The sequence below is a fragment of the Rhipicephalus sanguineus genome, chromosome 8 (genome assembly GCF_013339695.2).
Source record: "Rhipicephalus sanguineus isolate Rsan-2018 chromosome 8, BIME_Rsan_1.4, whole genome shotgun sequence".
Classification (NCBI taxonomy): Eukaryota; Metazoa; Arthropoda; class Arachnida; order Ixodida; family Ixodidae; genus Rhipicephalus; species Rhipicephalus sanguineus.
In genome coordinates, this window is record NC_051183.1 from 92,009,750 (window position 1) to 92,033,787 (window position 24,038).

The 24,038-nt window shown below is 46.3% G+C and overlaps 1 protein-coding gene across 3 annotated transcripts in view; it reads right to left on the minus strand.

The window, feature by feature from the left end:
• The window catches only part of LOC119402898 (uncharacterized), a 111,807-nt gene that overhangs the window by 6,371 nt on the left and 81,398 nt on the right, over positions 1-24,038 (minus strand). The window contains exons 1-3 of one of the 3 annotated variants that reach the window (XR_005185986.2): positions 10,069-10,151; positions 9,353-9,537; positions 4,934-5,033 (exon numbers count right to left, since the gene is read on the minus strand). The exons of 1 other annotated variant lie outside the window; for it this stretch is intronic. The gene's annotated coding sequence lies outside the window, so the exon portion shown is untranslated. Of the gene's footprint in view, positions 1-4,933; positions 5,034-9,352; positions 9,538-10,068; positions 10,152-24,038 lie in introns of those variants that run through there. One more of the 3 variants, XR_005185987.2, reaches the window with a different exon arrangement.

Consider the following 24,038-nt stretch of genomic DNA (forward strand, 5'->3'; position numbering starts at 1 on the left):
GTTGAATTTTACTATCTATAGTATACCATTTAATTTACGAACAATAGCGCTGTCGACAGTCTTTTTAACCACCGATTGCTCGATGGTGACTCAGCTATCGATAGTATCGATAGTACCATCTGTAGTTGTGCATCACTAGGTGGTATATCATGGCTCGTACCCAACACTACAGTATTATCCAGAAACTCAGTATCTGAACTTATGCACGCTGCACTCCTTTGTTTGGATCGCAACAACCCTATTGAAAATCGTGGGTTGGTGGATGCTCGAATTCTTGATGGACAAGGTGGAAACAATAGTGGATGTGGTGGAAACTGTGGTGGTCATAATGGCTGATGATGGCGAGAGTGGAAAAAATGGTGGCAGATGGTGGTGGTGGTGGCGAGCTTCTTTTGGTGTTAAGTGGAAAATGCTGGCTGATGGTGGTGAGAGTGGAAAAATGGTGGCAGATGGTGGTGGTGGTGGCGAGCTTTTTTTGGTGTTAAGTTGAAAATGCTGGCTGATGGTGGCGAGCAAAACGTGTTTCGGTGGATGGCTTGGTGAACAAGCTGGATGACGGTGGCATGATGGAAGTGCACGTGACATTATGTGAAATCACTGTCACTTCTAATGTTTTGCTGTTCAATGTGTAGAAAAATATGTTTACAGTTCAAAGAAGCCAACACCGATCATTAAGCTTTTCAGCACACTTTTTTTTTTATTCATGCGGCGTAACCGCCTCAAGATTTTTGGAGCACAGCAGCCGTGAATGTTTACATTTTACGCACGTACTTATCAGGGTTACATCACCGATGTGCTGCTCCATTGTGGTGTTTACAAGTCTAGAAGTGTCGTTGTGAACAGCGACAGTATCTGTGTTACATCGGCGCGCAGTTGCCGAGAAGTAAATGAGCCCTTCCAGCGGGTAGACCAGAAAACAGCCGCCGCTTGATACCGTCACGCTAGAAACGCAACTCTGGCAATTCTTGCACACTCACTTACCTCAGCGGCACTTTAAGGTAACAGTGAGAATGCGTGCGAAGCTAAAATGCACAGACTTTTACCTTCGACCTGCGTCGAGGTAAGCCCGACCAAGTATCACTTCCACCATCATATTCTACCACCATGATTGCCACCAAAGGTTAGACATAGCTTACCGACCGAGTCCGTCTACGTGTTATCGGCACTTCTGGGTTTCAGGATACACGATTCCGATGAGTACGAATGACTTTACAGCACAGCTGTGGCATCGGCTAACCTAAATGAAGCATTTTTTTCTTGCGTACGGTGTCCACACAAGAAGCGATCAGCATAGATGCGACGCGCTTCCAGCAAACGCCTCCGCTCACCAACCGCCGCCGGTCGCCCTCGCCGGCGCTTCTCCGACACGTATGCGAGAACATAGACTTGTCAATTCGAACGCCTTACTGAACCAATATGATGGCATATTTTTCCCGCGCACAGCACTTGCGTTTGGCCGAGCTGTTCTGCAGTTGTAGCTAATGATACAGCGTCAGATCAGCGCGCTGGCACGGCTGCGCTGTAGGTTGCGCGAAAAAAGCATCACAATACTCAACAACTGTACGCGCGTATTTATCGAATGAGATTTGAGTCGACATAAAGCCTCTGCACATGTCGCCCTTTGGAAAAAGCGAGAAACGGCAATTAAACTTAGCTGTAACATTCGGTTCACTATACCCGCTCCTCGGTCCACTTGACACTTTTTTTTTGGAGTTACGTTGTGAATTCTACAAGAAAGTTAGCGCTGTTGCCATTATCGACGTGCCATTCGTTACCGGCAGCAGTTTGTTCGCGTTTAATAACTATGCAAATTTTAGTAGGATGTGAAGATCGCGTCTGTGTCCAGTATGAGACATACAAAGCTGAAGCCAAACGGTGTATTCGTATGTTGACTAGTCATTTTGCAGAACCCAAAGCAACTGTCAGCGTGGCGTAGAGGTCCGACGGTCGCACGTTCGACTCCCGGTGGCGGCAGTTTTTTTTTTTTTTTGCATACGGCTTTTTTTTTCTTTTTTGTACTAATGCTTTCTACATCGCCTTCTATACAATTATTTATGTGTAACAGCTAATCACGATGGTCCCGACGCTGTAGAGCCGTTTTACGCTCCGCTATTCCCAGCATCCATCATACGCCAGCATCCAGCATACACCATGTGCTACCATCTTCCAGCACCATAATCCACCATAATGGTGGATGGTGGAATCCACCATCCCACATGGTGGATAAATTTTCAATAGGGAAGAAGTTCCCACAATCCCACTAAATAATGACAATGGTTTGAATGACCCGCCTACAAGAACTCTACGTTGGCGACGCTGATACCTCTTTTTTGCTACGTGACGTCAACAAGGCAGAAAAAGAGTGTTCCACACTCGCCGTCATGGCTACTGGCGGCGCTGACTGACGCTCCCACGTTTAAATGCACACATATACACTATAAAGTGGACGGGGGGATGGCCGCCGCGGTAGCTCAGTTGGTAGAGCATCGGACGCGTTATTCGAAGGTCGCAGGTTCGGTCCCTGCCCGCGGCAAGCTATCTTTTCGTCCACTTTTCTTTCTTCACAATTACCTTACATTTATTACTAAAAACATCCCCTATACTTTCCTTGGCATTATTGTCTGTTAGTTCTCATTAATATTGTGTATAACAAAGAAAACGAGCCCTTGAAATTAACACTTCTTTCCTTCATTCATAGCGAGGGTCTCGTTCTGGCAGACTTGATGCTTTCGGTTGTATGCGAGGGATTATTGGTCAGCTGCCAGCTCGTAATAAGTTCACGTGCTACGTGACGCCAACAAGGCAGAAAAAGAGTGTTCCACACTCGCCGTCATGGCTACTGGCGGCGCTGACTGACGCTCCCACGTTTAAATGCACACATATACACTATAAAGTGGACGGGGGGATGGCCGCCGCGGTAGCTCAGTTGGTAGAGCATCGGACGCGTTATTCGAAGGTCGCAGGTTCGGTCCCTGCCCGCGGCAAGCTATCTTTTCGTCCACTTTTCTTTCTTCACAATTACCTTACATTTATTACTAAAAACATCCCCTATACTTTCCTTGGCATTATTGTCTGTTAGTTCTCATTAATATTGTGTATAACAAAGAAAACGAGCCCTTGAAATTAACACTTCTTTCCTTCATTCATAGCGAGGGTCTCGTTCTGGCAGACTTGATGCTTTCGGTTGTATGCGAGGGATTATTGGTCAGCTGCCAGCTCGTAATAAGTTCACGTGCTACGTGACGCCAACAAGGCAGAAAAAGAGTGTTCCACACTCGCCGTCATGGCTACTGGCGGCGCTGACTGACGCTCCCACGTTTAAATGCACACATATACACTATAAAGTGGACGGGGGGATGGCCGCCGCGGTAGCTCAGTTGGTAGAGCATCGGACGCGTTATTCGAAGGTCGCAGGTTCGGTCCCTGCCCGCGGCAAGCTATCTTTTCGTCCACTTTTCTTTCTTCACAATTACCTTACATTTATTACTAAAAACATCCCCTATACTTTCCTTGGCATTATTGTCTGTTAGTTCTCATTAATATTGTGTATAACAAAGAAAACGAGCCCTTGAAATTAACACTTCTTTCCTTCATTCATAGCGAGGGTCTCGTTCTGGCAGACTTGATGCTTTCGGTTGTATGCGAGGGATTATTGGTCAGCTGCCAGCTCGTAATAAGTTCACGTGCTACGTGACGCCAACAAGGCAGAAAAAGAGTGTTCCACACTCGCCGTCATGGCTACTGGCGGCGCTGACTGACGCTCCCACGTTTAAATGCACACATATACACTATAAAGTGGACGGGGGGATGGCCGCCGCGGTAGCTCAGTTGGTAGAGCATCGGACGCGTTATTCGAAGGTCGCAGGTTCGGTCCCTGCCCGCGGCAAGCTATCTTTTCGTCCACTTTTCTTTCTTCACAATTACCTTACATTTATTACTAAAAACATCCCCTATACTTTCCTTGGCATTATTGTCTGTTAGTTCTCATTAATATTGTGTATAACAAAGAAAACGAGCCCTTGAAATTAACACTTCTTTCCTTTTTTACAGAAGAGTCACTTTTGATTAGCATTGCGTCACGTCCAGACAGTCGCGAATTTGAGTTAACCCGAATCTCCTACATGTTTGTTCTCTACGCCAGCATGTGCCGTTCAGAAGAAGCTAACCTGCCCGCATAGTTGTCAAACATGTGCTGTGGTCGACACTAACTTTCGTGTATATATGACAGCACACCAGGGCTACACCACTGAGTGCGTAGTGCAAGGAGCAATAGACCTCCTAATCTCGTATTTTGTTTCCCGGTACAAGCTGTAACTCAAGGTTCATTATGGCGCCGACACCATGCAGCTTAGGCTAATACTGTCATCAGTAATTGCAAGACCTATCCGATGAGACCATGACATATTTAAAACAAGAAAAGCATGAGGAACATTATCTATTGCTACAAACTGTAGTGTAATCATTACAACGTAAATTGAATGGTATTAAAGTGGACGAGATAGCACCCTCTAACTCAGTGGGAACCGAGCCCACAACCTTTGGCAGCTGTGGGTTCAGATGCCAAAGACGAAAACAGTGTTTTTTTCTGCACTTTCATTTCTTTCCATTTAGGTGATAATATTTAGCACAGCTTAAGACAAGATGCAATTTCCCCTGTGATTTGCTTGGCTTATTTGTCTGTTGGATTCATTGATTGTCTCTAACAAAAAAAAAATAAAACATGCCCTCGAACAAAACGCCTCCTTAAATATGAGGCGTACATTATAAGCAGCCCAGTTGTCAACATGATCATGAATGTCACATAGTCTCAAGCCCAGCATTAACTAATCATTGTCCACGAATGAAATTCATGATATATTTCATCTTTGTGGGCTACCATATATTATAGTCGTTGACATTAAGCTTTCAATCGAAGTACACTTCCACAACTCACCTGTCAAAAGGCTCAGAGCAGTACCCAAGAATATCGTCAGCATAGCGCCGAAAAATGATATCCGTAGAATGATACCAAGTACAGTGGGAACACGTTCGAGCTGCATTTGCAAAAATGCGTGGTGATCAATTACCGAATGTGATTCTGAAGATCTGCATACAAGAGTGCGTCAAAGGCAGATTGTTTCTGAAAGCGATGACGTCGCCTTATCATCATCATCATCAGCGTGTCTACGCCCACTGCAAGGCAAAGGCCTGTCCCATGTTCCGCCAATCAATCCGGTCCTGTGCTTTCTGCTGCCACGTTATACCGACAAACTTCCTAATCTCATCTACCCACCTAATTTTCTGTCTCCCCCTCACGCGTTTGCCATCACTTGGAATCCAGTCAGTTACCCTTAATGACCACCGGTTATCCTGCCGACGTGCTACGTGCCCGGCCCATATCCATTTCTTCTTCTTGATTTCAATTATGATATCCTTAACCCCCGTTTGTTCCCTGACCCACTCTGCTCTCTTCCTGTCTCTTACGGTTACACCTGTCATTTTCCTTTCCATTGCTCGCTGCGTCGTCCTCAATTTAAGTTGAACCCTCTTTGTAAGTCTCCAGGTTTCTGTTCCGTAGGTAAGTACCGGTAAGATGCAGCCGTTATATACCTTCCTCTTGAGGGATAGTGGTAGACTACTGTTCATGATTTGATAATGCTTGCGGAATGAGCCCCGTCCCATCCTTATTATTCTAGTTATTTCACTGTCATGGTTCGGATCCGCGGTTGCTACCTGTCCTAAGTTGACGTACACCTTTACAACGTCCAGTGTCTCTCCACCTATCGCAAAGCGCTGTTCTCTGCCAAGATTGTTCCACATTACTTTAGTTTTATGCATAATAATTTTCAGACCTATTCTTTTACTTTCCGTATCCAGTTCAGTAATCATGAGCTGTAATTCGTCTCCCGCGTTACTCATCAATGCAATGTCATCAGCGTATCTCAGGTTACTGAGATACTCTCCATTAACACTTATCTCTAATTCTTCCCAATCTTGGGCCCTGAAAACCTCCTGTAAACACGCGGTGAATAGCATTGGAGCAATCAGGTGATAGAGAAATGCGAGGAATACAACCAACCCCTATACATAACCTTCATAGATTAGGAGAAGGCATTTGATTCGGTGGAGACATCAGTAGTCACGCAGGCACTGCGGAATGAGGGCATCGACGAGGCCTGTATAAACATAATCGAAGAAATCTACAGCCACTATAGTCCTCCATAAAGAAAGCGACAGAATCCCAATAAGGAAGGCGTACGGCAGGGAGACACGATCTCTCCAACGCCATATCGTACGGCTCGGTTTAGGGCGGGCGTGACAACTTTCTTAAGTCGGCGGCGAAGAGCAGCACTCATAATGGACACATGCGCCCCAGTATCTATTAACGCGCTCACAGGAACATTGTCCACAGTAACGTCCAAAAGATTCCGGTTTGTTGATAACGTTAAACGAGGATTTCTTGCGGAGGTCGTCAATGCAGCTCCACCTCCAGAAGCTGCACTGCCTAGTTTTCCGGTCGGAGGCGCTGCGAATAGGTCGGAGAGGCAGCACGGCGAGATTGTGGGGGCGAGCGAGATTGACGGCAAGCAGGGGATGGTGAGCGGTCGTAGCGAGGTCTGGTCAGAGGTGCGGCAGGAGCAGAGAATGTGGTCGGCATAGAAGAAGCAAGCGCTGAGGACGACTGGTTGACAGAACTGGCCTGGTTTGGAGACCCATGGTGTGCCGGTGGAGCCCAGTGGTTGCGGCAATAGCGAGCGATATGACCAACGCGTCGGCAGTTAAAACAGATGGGCTTGTCGTCAAGGTACGCCATTCGGACGGGTTGCGTTGTCGAGAATAGGTGGAAGCAAGTCGAGGAGCGGACGGCCGACGATAAAAAGGCTCAGCAGAGTACACAGGTGGGGCAGGATTTAGGCCGAAGTTCGATAATTCTTGACGGACGACGGCTTGGATCAAGGAAACCGTTGTCGGGGAAGGGTCAGGCGTTGAGAATGGAATGACCACCGGTTGCGCTGCCTCAACTTCTCGACGAATGATGCGGGTGAGGTTGTCACATCGAGGGGCCTGGCGGAAGACGTCATCACAAGAGGAAGTAGGCGCTGTGTTCGGAAGGCGCGTGATGCTTTGAGGTACGCGGCGGGCTTTAGCCTGTTCTAGACGGCGGCATTCTTTAAGGATCGTGTCGATGCTCGCGATGTTGTTAAAAACCAGCAGATGGAAGGCGTCGTCGGCAATACCTTTCAGGACGTGATTAACTTTCTCGTCTTCCGACATGCGCTGGTCGGCCTTGCTACAAAGAGCGAGGACGTCAAGAATGTAGGAAACGTAGGACTCAGTCGAAGTCTGGGCACGCGTGGCGAGAGCCTGCTTTGCATCGAGCTGACGGCCAGATGAATCGCCGAAAAGATCGCGGATCTTCTCTTTGAAGAGATCCCAGCTCGTTATTTCTTCTTCGTGGGTTTCAGACCATGTCCGCGGAGTGCCGTCGAGGTAGAAAAGAACGTTAGCCAGCATGAGTGTGCGATCCCAGCGGTGCGTAGCACTGACGCGCTCGTACCGGTTCAGCCAGGCGTCAACGTCGGTAGTACCATCTCCGGAGAAAGTGCCTGGATCCCGGGGAGGCGAGCATGTGACGTAGGTTGTGGCTGGGGCTGAAGGGTCGGCGGTGATGAAGCTCCGGGAGGCGAAGTCGGTGAGGGGTCGCCGGTGTTGCGACCGCTGCGCGTTTCCATGGAGGTACGGGAATCGTCCACCTCCACCAATAATGTTACAGGTAGCTCGTTTAATAACTATTCACAATGCACAGCGCAGGGTGGACAAGATGGCGACAGTCCAGCAACAACCAGCAAGCGACGTCGTCTTCCTCTTTCATAGAGCCACGCTGTCTGGTATCAATATATTGTATATATTATATATGTTTGTGTGTGTGTCGATGTATGTATATATGTGAACTTCAAAGCAGCGTTCAATGCGAATAGCGTTTCGTTTTCCTTGTCCTCGTGACCTTCCTATCGGGAGAAATTTCGTTTACAAACTACGGAAATATTCTGAGCTTATTTCATTTATCGGACGCTTTCTTGCTCACTAATATCACACCTTTGTAGAAAGCTAGACTCTTGCACACACTGCCCGACGGTCTGCCTGACATTCTTTTTTTTTCAAACTAAATGCAAACCACTTAACATGCTCAAGAAAAAAATGACGAACCTGTTGTTCGGTGCAGCCCCACATACGTTCAACGCAAAAAACATATGTTTATTTGGAGAAGAACCATCACTTTGTATCTACATTGCTGCGTTTCCTTTCGCTAACTGTTCCTACCTAGCTCCACTGAAAAGGGCAATAAAGGACGTGGTCGTATCGATCTATCAGGGATCTCAAACACGCGGCCCGAGGCTCACACATGACTGTCTTTTCCCGTTTGTTTTATTTTCTTAATAAGTATGTTCATGAGCTCATAAGGCACGACTGGTGTAAAGCATTTTTTGTGAGGCACCTTCAGCGGCCCCCATGTGTTGATACATAACCGTGAAACGAAACCTTCTATTTTCGCATCGGAGTCCAGATTTCTGTCATTTTTGAGATATGTATCGGCATGTTGTTGGAACGCTAGCGCCAGATACCCTTCAAAAATAACCCATATATGAAATATGGAAAAGGTCTTCTTTCAAAGGCCCATGTTAGCTGATATTTTGTACTCCCTATACACACCTTCACTCTCATTTTCGTCACTGACCTCGCCCTTGCGGGATTAAGATTTTGTAGCAAAACAGCCATTTGGGCTAGTTGGTAACGGTTCGTATTTTAAAGCAAAAAGGCGCACTACGGGAACAAGGACATAAGAAGAGAGGAACCGACGACACAAAGCGCACACTCGCAACTGAAGGTTTATTGATAGAGTACACATAAATACGTTACAAAAAAAGGGCACGTGGTGCAATTTTCCTCGCCGAAACAAAACAAAACGAGATGGGTCTTCTTCGAACTTCCTTTTTGTATAGACGCATGCGCCTTCGTGATCTGTTAAGGGGATACCCACCTCGTTTTGTTTTGTTTCGGCGAGGAAAATTGCACCACGTGCCCTTTTTTTGTAACGTATTTATGTGTACTCTTTCAATAAACCTTCAGCTGCGAGTGTGCGCTTTGTGTCGTCGGTTCCTCACTTATGTCCTTGTTGCCATAGTGCGCCTTTTTGCTTTAAGTTAAGATTTTGTGACTGCGGCCCGTGCGCTGAGGGGAGCTTGAGGCCCCTGTGGTATATCGACACTAGCGCCCATATGAGCGTCGGGCGATTTCCGTTCTATAAGAAACCGCTGTTCAAGCAGGACGTGTGCACAGAAACTTTTCAAGAAGATGTACGGAAGAAACAAACCTTGCCACGCCTTCCAAGCCTACTGCAGTTGTTGAGTAATCATTCAAGCCACTGCTATTAGACTGCAGCGGGCATCGCACGACCGATTTGGGTAGGACTGGAAGAGAGGGTACATCAGAAAGTCTCCTGCCCACAGCATGGCACAGAAGGAATATACAGAGTAGCAATGTAGCACAGCCCGCGCCCTGGAACATAATGATGGATTGGTATTATTGCTCATACCTCCGTAGGCGTACCACAGATGTGCCGACCAAAAGAAATGATCTACTTTTGTTAACCTTCATCAAAAGTAACAATAAAAAAGAATCATACGAAATCAACTCATCATGATACCAAGGAAAGCTGAGGTGTCCTAATCTATAGCATCTAGTTAAGTTCAGTATTTATGGAGGCACGCAAAAATACAGTGGGCGACAAACAACGTGCGGTCAATGCTGACTGAGCCGACGTTCTTCGCGTTACACGTTTCAGGCTCCACAAGCTCAGTCATGGCGGTGGTCATTTCCTTATCCACTTTCATTGATTATATTGCGATACCAAATATATGGACACTCCAGATGCATTTTCGCCATCGCCGTCGGCGTCGCCATGATGTCCCGTATAAACTCCAAATCAATAACCTCACCCCTCTCATCGCATGTTCCACGTGCGAGTGAAAGCGCGCTTTCACTCGCGTGTCGGAGGAGGGCTGAGTGGGTCCGGCAGAATATACTTACTTTGACCGGGCGTGGTCGCCCGCAGATCCGTGCGCCGTATCTTTAAACAGGATGAGCAGACGTCGTCTACTTTTGCGCGTCTTGTGTTCTAATCGTAAGGCTTTCGTTGAGGCCCCAACAGCACGAATGTCGCTTCTCTCATTGTAGCGGCCGCCTTTTCTTTACGTCAACGTTTTATGAGTTGCACCTGGTCTTATGCTTTTAATAATATCTGGGGTTTAACGTCCCAAAACCAAGCTATGATTATGAGAGACGCACCTGGTCTTATGCTAAAGGTCTGGGGTGCTATCCTGACCTCGTATGACATTACAATTTGTTTTAATTGCATTCACTGCTTCGTTCTTACGGCGAACGAACTTTGTCTTTTATTATGCAAGTGTTAGACAGCGGCACTCCTATGGCTGTAAATATGGAACATTATTCTTATCTCAGGGCGTGTGACAAAAATAGTGTTCTGTTACAAGCCGGCAGCCGACCGAAAATCCTCGCATACAATTTAAAGAAATCAAACATGCCGAAATAGAAAAGTTCACATGCGCCAAAATGAAGCACGAAAAGACACCACGATGTACCACACATGCTCAAGTTCGCACATGTTCGCGCAAGTCACAAATGTTCCGAAGCACACAGGGACCCAGTAGTTGACGTTGGCTTTTTGTCAAATAAAAGGACATTGAAAATATTACCAACTTTCAGTTATACAACCTCTTGTAACAAGAGGAGCACAGGCCCGGTTAGTGTAAATTCACGATTCCAAAATATTTATAGAAGTATTCTACAGAAGCGTCCCCGTCCGCTATGCTTCAATTTACTGATTTAAATTTACGTAGACAGATGTCCTAATTCATAATACCACCTCTTCTTTTTACTGGGCTCGGACAAACACTGTGTGTACTCCACATTTATTTAAGACTTCATGATGATCTCCAAATTTGAAAAAAAGACATTTTTATTTAAAACATGTTCCGGTATTGGCTCCGGAGGGCGCCAATCCGCCTTCTTCATTTTCTAGTGCGGCCTTCTGCCGTTTTGGTAGGCGGGGGAAGCATTTGCCGGGTGACCAAAGGCAACCGGGATTACCAGAACAAAAGCTTTCGAGATAGGAAGGAATGCGGAGACCTAATTACAGCGTTTCGCGGCTTTCCCGCTAGGGGAAGTTCGCATGTGCCGTGGCACCTTGAAACAGAGCTGATTACAGCCGTACTGCCTTCATGAGTGATGCGAAGTCTCTTTCATTGAACTGTTCGAGGTTTCCTCCTTATCAGTTGATGCTCGAACACCTTCGTAGCCAACACGTGCTTCGTAGTTTCGTGCGTGCGTTGTTTCGCGCAGCATGATAACTTCTAAGACCGGCATGCTTGATGACATCAATTGAGTCTTTCGAGCTAACACGAATTCTTCTGTCAAAATAGCAGCCTCTTCGTTGTATTGTTCTCATAAATAGAGCGAAACCTTGATCAACGTTTTAAAAAAGAGCGTAACATTAAGCACACACCTTTGCGTTGACCCACGGCGACGAAATTGCGAGGAGAAGGAGCCCGAAAAATGGTCCAGACAGCGTAGAATAAAATGACATCAGGAACTTCAAAAAAAAGAAATAAAAAAGAAAAGGAGAACATCACCAAAGTATCACCAACACCACAAAAACTATTGTATTTAATCCGGAACAATACACAATTTCAAGTGATCACATGAAGTGATGTGAAATTGTCGATATATACGTCACCCTGACTCATCTACGTCAGTGCCTCCACCAAGGTGGTACAGCATTTACGGTGCTCGGCTGCTGACCCGAAGGTCGCAAGTTCGATCGCGGCTGCGGCGGTCGCATTTCGATGCAGGTGAAACGCTAGAGGCCCGTGTTTTGTGCAATGTCAGCACACATAAAGAATCCCACATGATCGAAATTTCCGGAGCCCTCCACTGCGGCGTGCCTCATGACGATATCGTGGTTTTGACACGTACAACCGCAGAAATGCTTGTTATTACGTTCGTGAGGGTAATAAAAATCACACCATTTCCCGCTAAAGGGGACCTGAGGCGATGCGAAGCAGCGTTTCGGCATGTAGAGCCCGCATTTCAGAGGGGGAGTGGAGAGGGGAGGGGAGAGAGGCAAAGGTGAGAGGGGAGGTGCAGCAGGGGAGGGGAGAGAGAAATGGGAGAGGGGTAGTGGAGAGTGGAGGGGAATTGGGAGAGGGAGAGAGAGGGAAAGTGGAGAGGGTATGTGCAGAGGGGGAGAAGGAAATGGGAGAGGGGATGAGAGAGAGGGAAAGTGGAGAGGGTGATGGGCGCGTGGAGAGGGCTTGCGCATGCGCAGTAAGGGTGGTCACGCCGCACACCACCACCACCGGATTGAACTCCGCTATAAGATGCTTCACATCTAAAAACAGGTACCTTGTGGAAGCGTGGACTTCATTATCTTCAATGTTCGCTGATATCTCATCGTTTCAAGTGTCATAACGTAGTGCATAACGAGCATATATCTATGGGCAGGAAATCGGGTAAGTTGTCTATGTCCAGCTGATATCAGTTGCGAACGGCCTCAGCGTTTTGGAGGAAGGAAATATCACTTTGTAGTTCAGCTAACGAAAAACCAAACGATGATATTCCAAACTCATAGGAACACCCTACCAAAACGTACCGTACGACAGTCTGTTAACTACTGATAATAATAGTTATTACTGCATCGCCACCATCAGCCTACTACGCCTGATGCATGCCAAGGGCCTTTCACATGCTTCACCAATTAACCAGGCCATGTGCTTGCTGCGTCCACGTTATCCCCGCTATCCTTCCCTTTTCTTGCAATCCAGTCTGCTATACTTAATCACCAGCGGTTATGTTGCCTATGCGCTACGAGCCCTGCCCATGCCTATTTCTTCTTGCTGATTTCGTATAATATTTCGTTTAACACGCCTTTGTTCCCTGACACACTCAGCTCTCTTGTCCCTTATGGCTACACCTATCATTCTTCTTTCCATGGCTCGCTGCGTCGTGCTCAATTTATTACTATATATACCCAGCTCTATGCATTACAGGACTTCATAAATAGTTCTGTACTTGCAAAAGCGTTCTAAAGCATTTGTTGGCACGGTAAAGCACTCCATGACATCTTTTAGTGAATGCACTTTACCAGAATCTGTTCTTTTTCGGAAAAAATTATTTGACTATATTGCAAACCAGTGCAGCGTTAACGGAACGCTTAGAACAATATCAACATTCTGCTTGACTAGGCTTTTACACCCTACGTGGCGGGCAGGAAAATGGCGGAGTGGGGGGGATGGATGTCAACAAAACTAGCAGCTGAAGTGATTAGAGTAATTACTACTCACTACTGGCCTACAACTTAAAATGGACGCGTTACCGATACAAACGATAACTGCAATATTGGCTAATTAAAATTATATCGTTAATGAGGTGAAAATATACTGCTTGTAAGTACGCAAGCCATTGGTCGGCAAACACACTCATGAGTCGACTCTCTCAGACTCAGCTCGAGCCGTGAGGCTGAGTCTGAGTGAGTCTGGATGAGCAATATGTTCGTGAGTTTATATATATATATATATATATATATATATATATATATATACCCAAGTCCAAGTCAAGTCACATATATTTCAACGCACTAGCGTTCATTCGACAGCTCAATGTCTATTGATAATAGGTGTCAATTACAGAAATGGTTGCCTGCACCTCTCCCCGCTATCTCTTTCAAGGAAAGTAATTTATAAAAATATATCGTGTGAGTCATTCCTTGCAAAAAATGCACTTGTGTGCAACCACTGAAAACTCGTATTTGAAGGTAGGAGATCAAAAGGTGTATAGTCTAACACCGATTATGTTGGATATTGGCGTTAAAGAGCATTGGCACCATGATCGAAAAAGCTGCTCACGAGTGGAGTCACTCAGATTAAGATCGAACCGTGAGTCTGAGAAAACCTGGGTGAGCAACATTTTGTTGGGTTTCAGTCCTATTGAGTCCGCATGAGAAAAATTGTAGTCAGTTTGGACCCGAGCGAGTGCGGTTGAGGAAAGTTTTGGTGAGTCGTAGTCCGAGAGAGCCCTAAGCGTAAAATATCTCTCTTGAGTGAGTTTGCGTGAGCTGCATTTTTTTACCGACATACGCGGACTACTACCCCTATTATTTTGCTCCTACAACTTTCCTAAAGATCTTTACTTTACAGCGAAGCTCGCTTAGTGTACCAAATGCCGTCGTCCTCGTAGTAGTACTAGTAGTAGTAGTAGCAGTAGTAGTAGTAGTAGTGGTAGCAGTAGTAGTAGTATCAGTAGTAGTAGTAGTAGTAGTAATAGTAGTGGTAGTAGTAGTAGTAGTAGTAGTAGTAGTAGTAGTAGTAGTAGTAGTAGTAGTAGTAGTAAAGGTAGTATTAGTACGACTAGTGTTTGTAGTCATAATGGTGGTAGTAGTAATTGTTTCAGTAGTTGTTGTAGTCGTAGTTGTAGTAGTATTAGGCGCCATGCAGGTCACTCGAACAGAGAGCTTGCTGCTTGGTTTTCCGACGGTGTTTGCTGCATGGGATTGGCTGATTTCTTTTTTTTAAACTTGGCCAGAGTTAGCTGGGACACTCTGTACATATACAGGCTTGTGTAGAGACAGCGTACTCAGGCATCTCATAGCCAGGTGCGGAGAACATTCGTACTTACCCCAGCTGCGGTGCCGATACAACGCACCGCTAGTGCGCCCAATGTCATAATGGTGCCGCTTGCGAAAGCTGCAACGAAGATTTCGCATCGGTATTTGAGAGGCGAAGACACTGCTTTCACGTCTCGGTTAACGCAAAAGCAGGGCGTGAAAATGTTATGGCGTAGTGACAGGGATGTAGCGCTGCTATGTTGCAACACGCGGGTTGTATTGCCGCATACGTAGGGCGGACGCTTTTTCATTCCAAAAAGACAGGGCGTGCAAGCACGGACACAAGAAAGAAGTCAGGACACCACAAACGCCAACTTACCAACTAGCTCAGCTCTCTGTTATTCTACGCTTTTTCATGGCACCAAGTGCAAGAACACTCGCGTGTTTAGTTTAGATCGTTCAAAAAGCTTCCCGTGGTGGAAATGACTGCACAGTCCCCCACGAGGGCGTGCTTGATAACAATATCGTGGAGCGGCCCACTGCGCGTCGTGTCGCGCACCTCAGGGTTTTTCAATAAAGTGCTGCATCTATCCATGGCATTGGCTGTAAATCCCCATAATATACTTCTTGAAACTATAGCGGGATATGTAAATTACTAATACCAAACGTGTATTCTACGTGCTGCACCTGAAATAATGCATCATGGTTTAACAGATGAAAGAAGAATAGTTGTTCACTTTCATAGTGATCATGACGAGTATTACAGAGAAATGTTACTTTGGTTAATCTTGGTTTCATAGTAACAAATTGTTCCGGAATTGGCTCGCTAAGTGCCTTCAGCAGAATATTTACTAAGAAGTTGCAAAAATGCTAAACAGGGGTTCGCGTTGGGCTCCGCAGAACAGTGCGATTTCCGAGGTTCCAAAATTGGTGGCCAATTATTGACGGCTTAAATATTACAATATTCCTCCGTTAAAAGTATGACTACTCAAGTTTCCTTAATAGGGCGTGGTTTAAGTATGTACCAACTGTCTAGTTGCCTGTGAACCCGCCACGATGCTCTAGTGGTTATAGCCCTACATTGCTAACCCGCAGGCCACCGGATTGAATCTCGGTCGTGGCGGCCGCATTCTCGGTGAAGGCGAAACTGATCGAGGCCCGTGTACTTAGATTTAGGCGCACGTTAAGAAACCTCAGGTGGTTGAAATTTCCGGAGCTCTCCACTACGGCGTCTCTCATAATCATATCATAGTTTCGGGACGCTACACCCCAAGAAATAGAATTTTTAGTTGCCTGTGTTTGGTAAAGAATTGGTGGTTAAAATTTCCACAAAAATGCGATGCAAGCGCTTGTGCTATACCAAAGGCTGTGCACACACGTAGTAGGCGCATTACTACGACGGCCTTCTTCTCACTTAACTTGACGTACGGTGTGACGACATCGATGTAAAATATGGCTGAGTGGGAGTTGACAATCGATGAAACAGTGCTAAAAAAGGAAGTGAAGAAAAAACAAATACTTAATTTAGTACAAAGTTATTCATGCAGTAAAATTACAGCATGGAGAAAAGAGGTCATTATAAGCTTTCTCGAGCACCCTGGGCATATTTCCAACACAACAATTCTTAAAATAAATGTGCCACAAACATTCTAACTTTTATTCTATCAGCCTACCTTTCTGAATCTGCAGGCTCACTAATTTGTTTTCTAAATATCCAACTGTGGCTGGCTCGAAAACAAATCAACTCAGTATGTACACAAGGTCATAAGGTATAACCCTTAAGTTAGTGCCAATTCAGACGCTGGCCTTGGAAACATGGCGTGCCGTACAAAAGCCGACGTGAATTAACTAAATATTAAATAGTAAGAGTTGAGGAAGCTTGGCACTTGTGGTACGAAGCCTGAAGGAAGTGCGGACCTGGGCGGCCTGCCTTGTTTCTCTGTATTTCTGTCTTTCTTTCTTCCTCTCTTTCTTTCTCTTATTCTTTGTTTCTATTTTCTTTTTCTGCCTATTTTTTCTGTTTATTTCTATTTTTTTCTTTTTCTCTCTTTCTTGCTCTTTCTACCGTTCTTTCTCTTCCTTCCCTCTTTCTTACTTCCCTCTTTCTTTCTCTCTCTGTATGTGCGCGTGCCAGTTCATAATGATGATAGTTTTCTGTTCACTCTACAAGGAATACCGGCCGGCTTAAACAGCTCTGCTATTAAAAGTCAGGCTTCCAACTGTAGTGATAGTTAGGATTTCAGTGGTAGTAATGGTGGTGGTTGTAGTAGTAGTAGCAGTAGTAATAGTATTAGTAGTACTAGTAGTATTAGCAGTGGTAGCAGTAGTAGTAGTACTAGTACTAGTAGTAGTTGTGGTAGTGGTAGTAGTAGTAGTAGCAATAGTTGTTCTTGTTGTGGTTGTATCAGTAGTAGTAGCAGTGGTAGAAGCAGCAGTACTTGCTGTTGTAGCGTAGTAGCGTAGTAGTGGTAGCAGTAGTAGTAGTACTAGTAGTAGTAGTTGTAGTAGTAGCAGTAGCAGTAGGAGTAGAAGTAGTAGAAGAAGCAGTAGTAGTACTAGTACTAGCGGCAGTAGTTGTAGTGTTAGTATTAGTAGTTGTAGCAGTAGTAGTGCAATTGGTTGCTGTTGTTTGGTTGTATCAGTAGTAATAGTAGTTGTTCTAGTAGCGGTGGTAGTAGTAGGAGTTGTTGCTGTTGTAGCTTAGTAGTGATAGCAGTAGTAGCAGCAGTAGCAGCAATAGTAGTAATAGTGGTAGGCGTAGTAGTCGCGGCGGCAGCTGTAGTTGTCATCATCATCAGCCTGACTGCTCCCTGCAGGCCAAAGGACTCTCCCACGTTCGCCAATCAACCCGATCTTGTGCATTCTGCTACCACGTTATCCCCGCAAAATTCTTGATCTCGTCATCGGTGGGGACTTTAACGCGGCACACCACATGTGGGGATATACGTGGTATATGAAGAAGGGCGAAGACCTGTGGAACCTAGCGGTAGACTTGGGGTTATGCCTGATTACAGATCCGGCATACCCCACGCGCTGCGGAACGTCCTCTTGCCGAGACACCACGCCCGACCTGACCTTCGTACACAATGCCTCAGAGGCTACGTGGGAAAACTCGGGCATGGACCTGGGTAGCGACCATTACATCGTACGGATAGGAATAGGTGCCCCGAGGGAGAAGACGAGAGTCTTCAAGTACACCGATTGGGACCTTTTCAGAAAGATCAGAGCGGAAAGGACGGATCACGACGAGATGGACGCGAGATCTTACAAGAGTTGGATTGAACAGCTCGGACAAGATCTCAAGAAAGCCACGAAGGAGATCACAGCGAACGAAGAAATAGAAAGCATGGACAGTAAACTAGCACACATGATAGAAGCCAAGCAATCCATCCTCAAAAGATGGAAAACGCAGAGGCTTAACAGAAGGCTAAGAAAGAAGATAGCGGAACTAAACATACAAATCGAAGAACACTCTAAAGCACTAGCAAGACAGCAGTGGGACGAGGTATGTAACATTGCAGAAGGTAAGATCAAACGCGGAGGTAGCTGGAATCTGTTGAGGCATCTTTTAAAAGATAGCGATACCAAATCCGGCAAACGCACGATGATCAGTAAATTGGTACACCAAGAAAGCAAAGATAAACCGCAGGATGAAATCATGAAACGATTGGCAGAGAAGTATTTGCCACTGGCACAAGACGGTGAAAGAGATGACGAAATAAAATACACGGGGGAACTGTGCAAGGAAATGGACAAAGACTTTACGAAGGGAGACGTGAGGTCGGCTTTGCACGACCTCTACAGTAAGTCAGCAGCAGGGCCAGACGGCATAACAAATAAACTTCTCAAGAACTTGGACGAGGAATCCCTTAATTTCCTGACAGATCATTTCAACGAACTGTGGAAGGAAGGGAAATACGCGGACGAGTGGAGGAAGGCCACCACGGTTCTAATACCCAAACCGGGTAAACCGCTGGGGCTCGACAACCTCCGTCCCATCTCTCTTACCTCGTGTCTAGGCAAAACGATGGAACACATGATTCTCAACAGACTCACGAGGCACTTGGAACAAAGCGACAAGTTGCCTTACAATATGATAGGATTCCGTCCTGGGTTGTCAACCCAGGATGCCATGCTTTTAATCAAGCATCAGGTCCTGCAGGTCAGCCCAAAGCACACGAGAGTGATCTTGGGGCTGGACGTCGAGAAAGCCTTTGATAGGGTGGCGCACAAAGCCATACTCGAAGCCTTGTCAGATATGGGACTCGGAGAAAGGCTCTTTAATGTGGTCAAATCCTTCCTGGGAGACAGAAAAGCCAGCCTCAAGCTGGGAGAACTGAGGTCGAAAGACGAACACGAACTGGGGAACAGAGGCACTCCGCAAGGAGCAGTGCTGTCTCCAGTGCTGTTCAATCTGGCCATGACCAGAGTTGCTAAGGAACTAGAAAGGATTGAGGGGGTGGGTTTCGCGATATACGCGGACGACGTAACCATCTGGAGTGCTCAAGGGAGCATGGGAGAAACCGAGACGAGAATGCAGGAATGCGTTCGAGTGGTCGAGGACACCCTAAGCGGAATGGGTCTGAGGTGTTCGGCTGCAAAGTCGGAGTTACTCATCTTAAAGCGAGGTAGGGGTAGAAGACCCAAACGGTACGACCCCGATAACGAATCCAAGATAACACTAACATGCCAAGACGGATCCGCAATAAGGCAAGTCGAGGAGCTCAAAATACTGGGCTATTACATTGACGACAAGGGTTGTAACTCTACTACCATACAGAAAATCTCGGAGAAAACGGCACAGGTCGTGAGACTTTTAAAGCGAATAACCAACAGACACAGAGGCATAGGAGAGGAAAGCGCGCTACGGCTGGTCCATGCCTTCGCCCTTCGCCACTTTAGATATGTGGGAGGTCTAGTAAACTGGACGGTCACGGACCGCAACAAGTTAAATGCTTTACTCAGAAAGCTAACGAAGTCCACCCTCGGGTTGCCCATTAGCACGCCGAACAAGAAACTAGCAGATCTAGGAGTCCATAACACCATGGAGGAGATTGCGGAGGCACAACAGGTAACGCAACTCGCTAGATTAAACAAGACGCGCGCGGGTAGGAAAATACTCGCTGCAATAGGACTAGACCCGAATAGAATGCGTGAGCTGGAGGAGGTCGAGGTGGAGCTTAATTGCGAGCAGAGAGATGCGATCAGAACCACCCCTCTCCCAAGGAACATGCATCCAGTACATAACGTAAACAGGAGAAAGGCGAGGGCGCAAGCCCTTCTTAAAGAAATTGAGAGCGTGGGAACACAGGCGGCGATTGTTGACGCGGCATGGGTCAGAGGTAGAAAAGCATACACGGCAGTAGTCGTAGAGATTAAAGGAGAGGTGCGGGACGCGATAGCCGTGCTCAGTAAGCAATCGTTTGTCGCAGAACAGGCCGCGATAGCCCTGGCGGTCAGGAGTAACAAATGGGCCCACGTATACAGCGACTCAAAAACGGCGGTGAAAAGCTTTGAGAAAGGCCTAGTAGCCAAATGCGTAAGAAAGATCTTAGGAGAAAGAGAAATTCCAGAAACAGCCATCAGATGGTTTCCTGCGCATATGGGACAAGTGGACGAAACCCGAGTGAACCTCAACGACGTCGCCAACGACCGGGCACGAGGACTGACATGCCGTGCCGGTCAAACTCGAGGTGACGTCTATGACCATTCGGGGGACACAAAAGATTCACTGCTGTCGTACAACGAAATTACAAAACACTACTACATGGAGCGTAGGCATTTTCCGTTGCCACACCAAAAATTAAATACACCACAGGCTGTCAGTCTGCGGTTACTGCAGACGGGTACCTATCCGACACCGTACAACGTAAATAAAATTTATCCGGAGCTGGAATTAAGGACAGTGTGCGATGCATGTAATGGCGTCATGGCAATCAGACACGTGATGGCGGGATGCCCCGCCTCTCTTGCCGATCCCGACCGGGAATGGGAGAAGTGGATGCGGCTCATCAAGAGCGACGACCTCGACGATCAACTAAGGGCTGTCCAGAAGGCCCACGACGCCGCCACCCGTCTCGGACTGGTGGTGCCGACGTGGACGCGGCCCGCCTCGGCCTAAAAAACCGAGCTTCAGGACTGTTTATAATAAAGTTATTCAATCAATCAATCAATCTGGCCACCTAACTTTCTGTCTCCCCCTCGCCTGCTTGCCTTCTCTTGGAATCCATTCAGTTACTCTTAATGACTAGCGGTAATCTTGCCTACGCGCTACATGCCCTCTCCATGTCCATTTTTTCTTCTTGATTTCGGCTAAGATGTCCTTAACACCCGTTTGTTCCCTCACCCACTCTGCTCTCTTCTTGTCTCTTAAGGTTACACCTATCATTTTCGTTTCCATTGCTCGCTGCGTCTTCCTCAATTTAAGTAGAACCAGCTTTGTAAGCCTCCAGGTCACTGCTGCGTGGGTGACTACTGGTAAGGTTGAGTGAAAGTGGTAAACTCCTCTCGGGTGATAGTGGTAAACTTCCTCTTGACTGAAAGTGGTAAACTGACATTAATGATTTGAGAGCGCTTGCCGAATGTGCTCCTACCCATCCTTGTCCTCCCAGTTACCTCAGTGTCGTGGTTCGGCGCCGCGGTTACTACCTGCCCTACGTAGACGTATTCCTTTACTAATTCCAGTGCATCGCTACCTATTGCACAACACCTTAGTTTTCTGCATATTAATTCTAAGACCTACCGTTCTGCTTTCCTTGTCCAGTTCAGTAATCATAAGTTAAAATTCGTCACCTGTGTTACTCATCAATGCAATCAACCAAACATAAGTATCTAGGGGGCCTTTTGTCACAGGACCGACGATGGGACGCTCATATTCACTTCATCACATCATCTGCGCTAAAAACTGTTATTTATAAAAAAGGCGAGTACAGCAAGCACCACCACTCACAAAGTTACTGGCCTGTATTACACTTATTCGACCCATCCTAGGTGTACGCAAGCACTGCCTGATTCCCGTATACAAAAAAACTAACCAGTTGTTATGCCAGGGCTCCGAACCCAAACTTCCTTGCTTCGGCAAGGCATTCAAGCTGGTAGAACGTCTGACGCACGTGGTGTCAACATCGATAGACTGTCTGATGCAACCAACGTCAACACTAGCGAGGTGCCTGATGCATACAGGTGCCCCCTAAAGCGGGAGTCTCATGTTACCCCCGGCAACTCATGCGATGCGTCTTACGCAACCGACGGCAATTTCTCACGCAACGTGCGGCAAGCCCTCTCATCCACGGATCTGATTCCAGCCAGCGACCAACGGTGGTTGCTCATTGGAGGCTTTGACCTACTGGCTGATGCAAGGAGTCGGCCAGGGCTATAAAAGAACCAAGCTGCGCGGAGAGGGGGACAGCGAACGAAGAAATCCCGGGTCGTCGTCGCACCTCAGTGCGAGCCCCATAAGCTGTCGGCCCCAGTGCCGAATATATAACGCCTCTGTTTATATGTATATAAATTTGCCTTAACTCACCGTCGCCATGTCCGCTCCATCTATCAGCTCTGCGCAGATGCAGCCGCAAGCTGAGACACCCGATACCCAACACAGCAAGCTCGAAGGTGTTCAACGAAAAGCGCTTAGGGTTATTTTTAACAAATTTAACAGAACAGATTCGCCTACAGAATTGCTTAACAAGGCTGGACTACTAACCATAAAAAACCGGGCGACATTGACAAGTTTAGAGCTAATGTACCAACTGTTACGCAGTCAGCTAAACATAGACAAGTCCCGCTACATAAAGCTATCCGCAGCTAGAACTACCAGCCATAAATACTCTCATACGCTTGCCCCTTACAGATTTCACACAGATGCTTTCAAATTCTCGTTCTTCCCACTTGCGATCAGAGAATGGGATAAGCTGCCCCCCTCCATTGCCAGTAGCATATCCGTAGTCACTTTCTCAAATCTAGTAGAAGGCGACTTGATAGCCTTGAAAACCTGATATGGTGTTACGTGATCTTGTTTCTTCTTATTTAAGTAAAGTGCCAATGTGTTTTACTTAGAAAAATGAGCTTGTATGTTTTCTTTTTTGTGTTAATTTCTTCTTATTATTATTTTTTCTTTTTCTATTGACTGTAGTAAATCACTGTCTTAGATTTTCCACCTGTTATAATCCCTCTGGGATTGACAGTATATATAAATAGAATAAATGGAAATGGCATCCGCGAATTGCAGGTTACTAAGGTATTCTCCATTAACTTTTCCTAATCTAGGACCCTACGAACCTCCTGTAATCACGTGGTGAATAGCATTGGGGAGATCGTGTCTCCCTGCCTTACACCCATCTTTATTGGGATTTTGTCGCTTTCTTTATGGAGGAATATGGTGGCTTTGGAGCCGCTGTACATTTCTTCCAATATGTTTATATATGGTTCGTTGACTCCTGTAGCTGTAGTAGTAATAATAGTAGCAGCTGTAGTAGTGGTAGTAGCAACAGCAGCAGCAGACGTAGCAGCATTATTAATAGTAACATGAATAGTAGCACTAGTACTACTACTACTACTGCTACTACTAGTAGTAGTAGTAGTAATAGTAGCAGACGAAGTAGAAAGTAGTCATAGCAGTGGCAGTAGTAGTAGTAGTAGTAGTAGTAGCAGCAGCAGTAGTATTAGTAGTTTCTGTTCTCGTAGAAACTGTTCGCGGTAACCCTGATCACTAAGCTGCCCGCAGTCTCACGCAAAACGTATCTCCCTACCCAGTCAGCTTATTTCTTCACGTGACATGATCTCAGTCAGGCCATATGCCAGATCCGTCTGTATATATGCAGCACTACAATGCAGGTTGGAAAAACTGAAACGTGTCTGTGTTTTCACTCATCCCAGCGGCACGTTCCTCCATATCTTACCTTGTCGATGCCCCAACAACTCCAGCCAAGAATAAGCCTCTCAGCATGGGCACGTCGGCGAGGTTTTTCATCATGTAGTATGGAACAATCTGAAGGCAGGTATGCACAGTCACTTAGAAAACGAACAGGTTGGAATCAAATCGACTAAACGTTGCGGCAGTACATATCGACACAAACGGCAGATCTTCCGTAATACAAAACGACAGCTGCGTAATCGTGCTTCTACAACGCTTTCAATTTCGACCAAGATGCTGCAAGAGTATTTCGAAGAATTCAAGCACAGAGCGAAGACGCTTTTAATTGAGAAGCATGTTTATGAACCAAAGGCACTTTGGGCGTTTCTCGTCAGGAAGGGACGAGAAACCGTTGAAGAGGCAACGTCGCTGGAGGCAGCGTTTTGAAAAGCGGACTTGTCTTCGTCGAGGAAGTTGTTACCCTGACGAAAACAAGTCCATTTGTCAGAACTATGGCTCCACCGACGT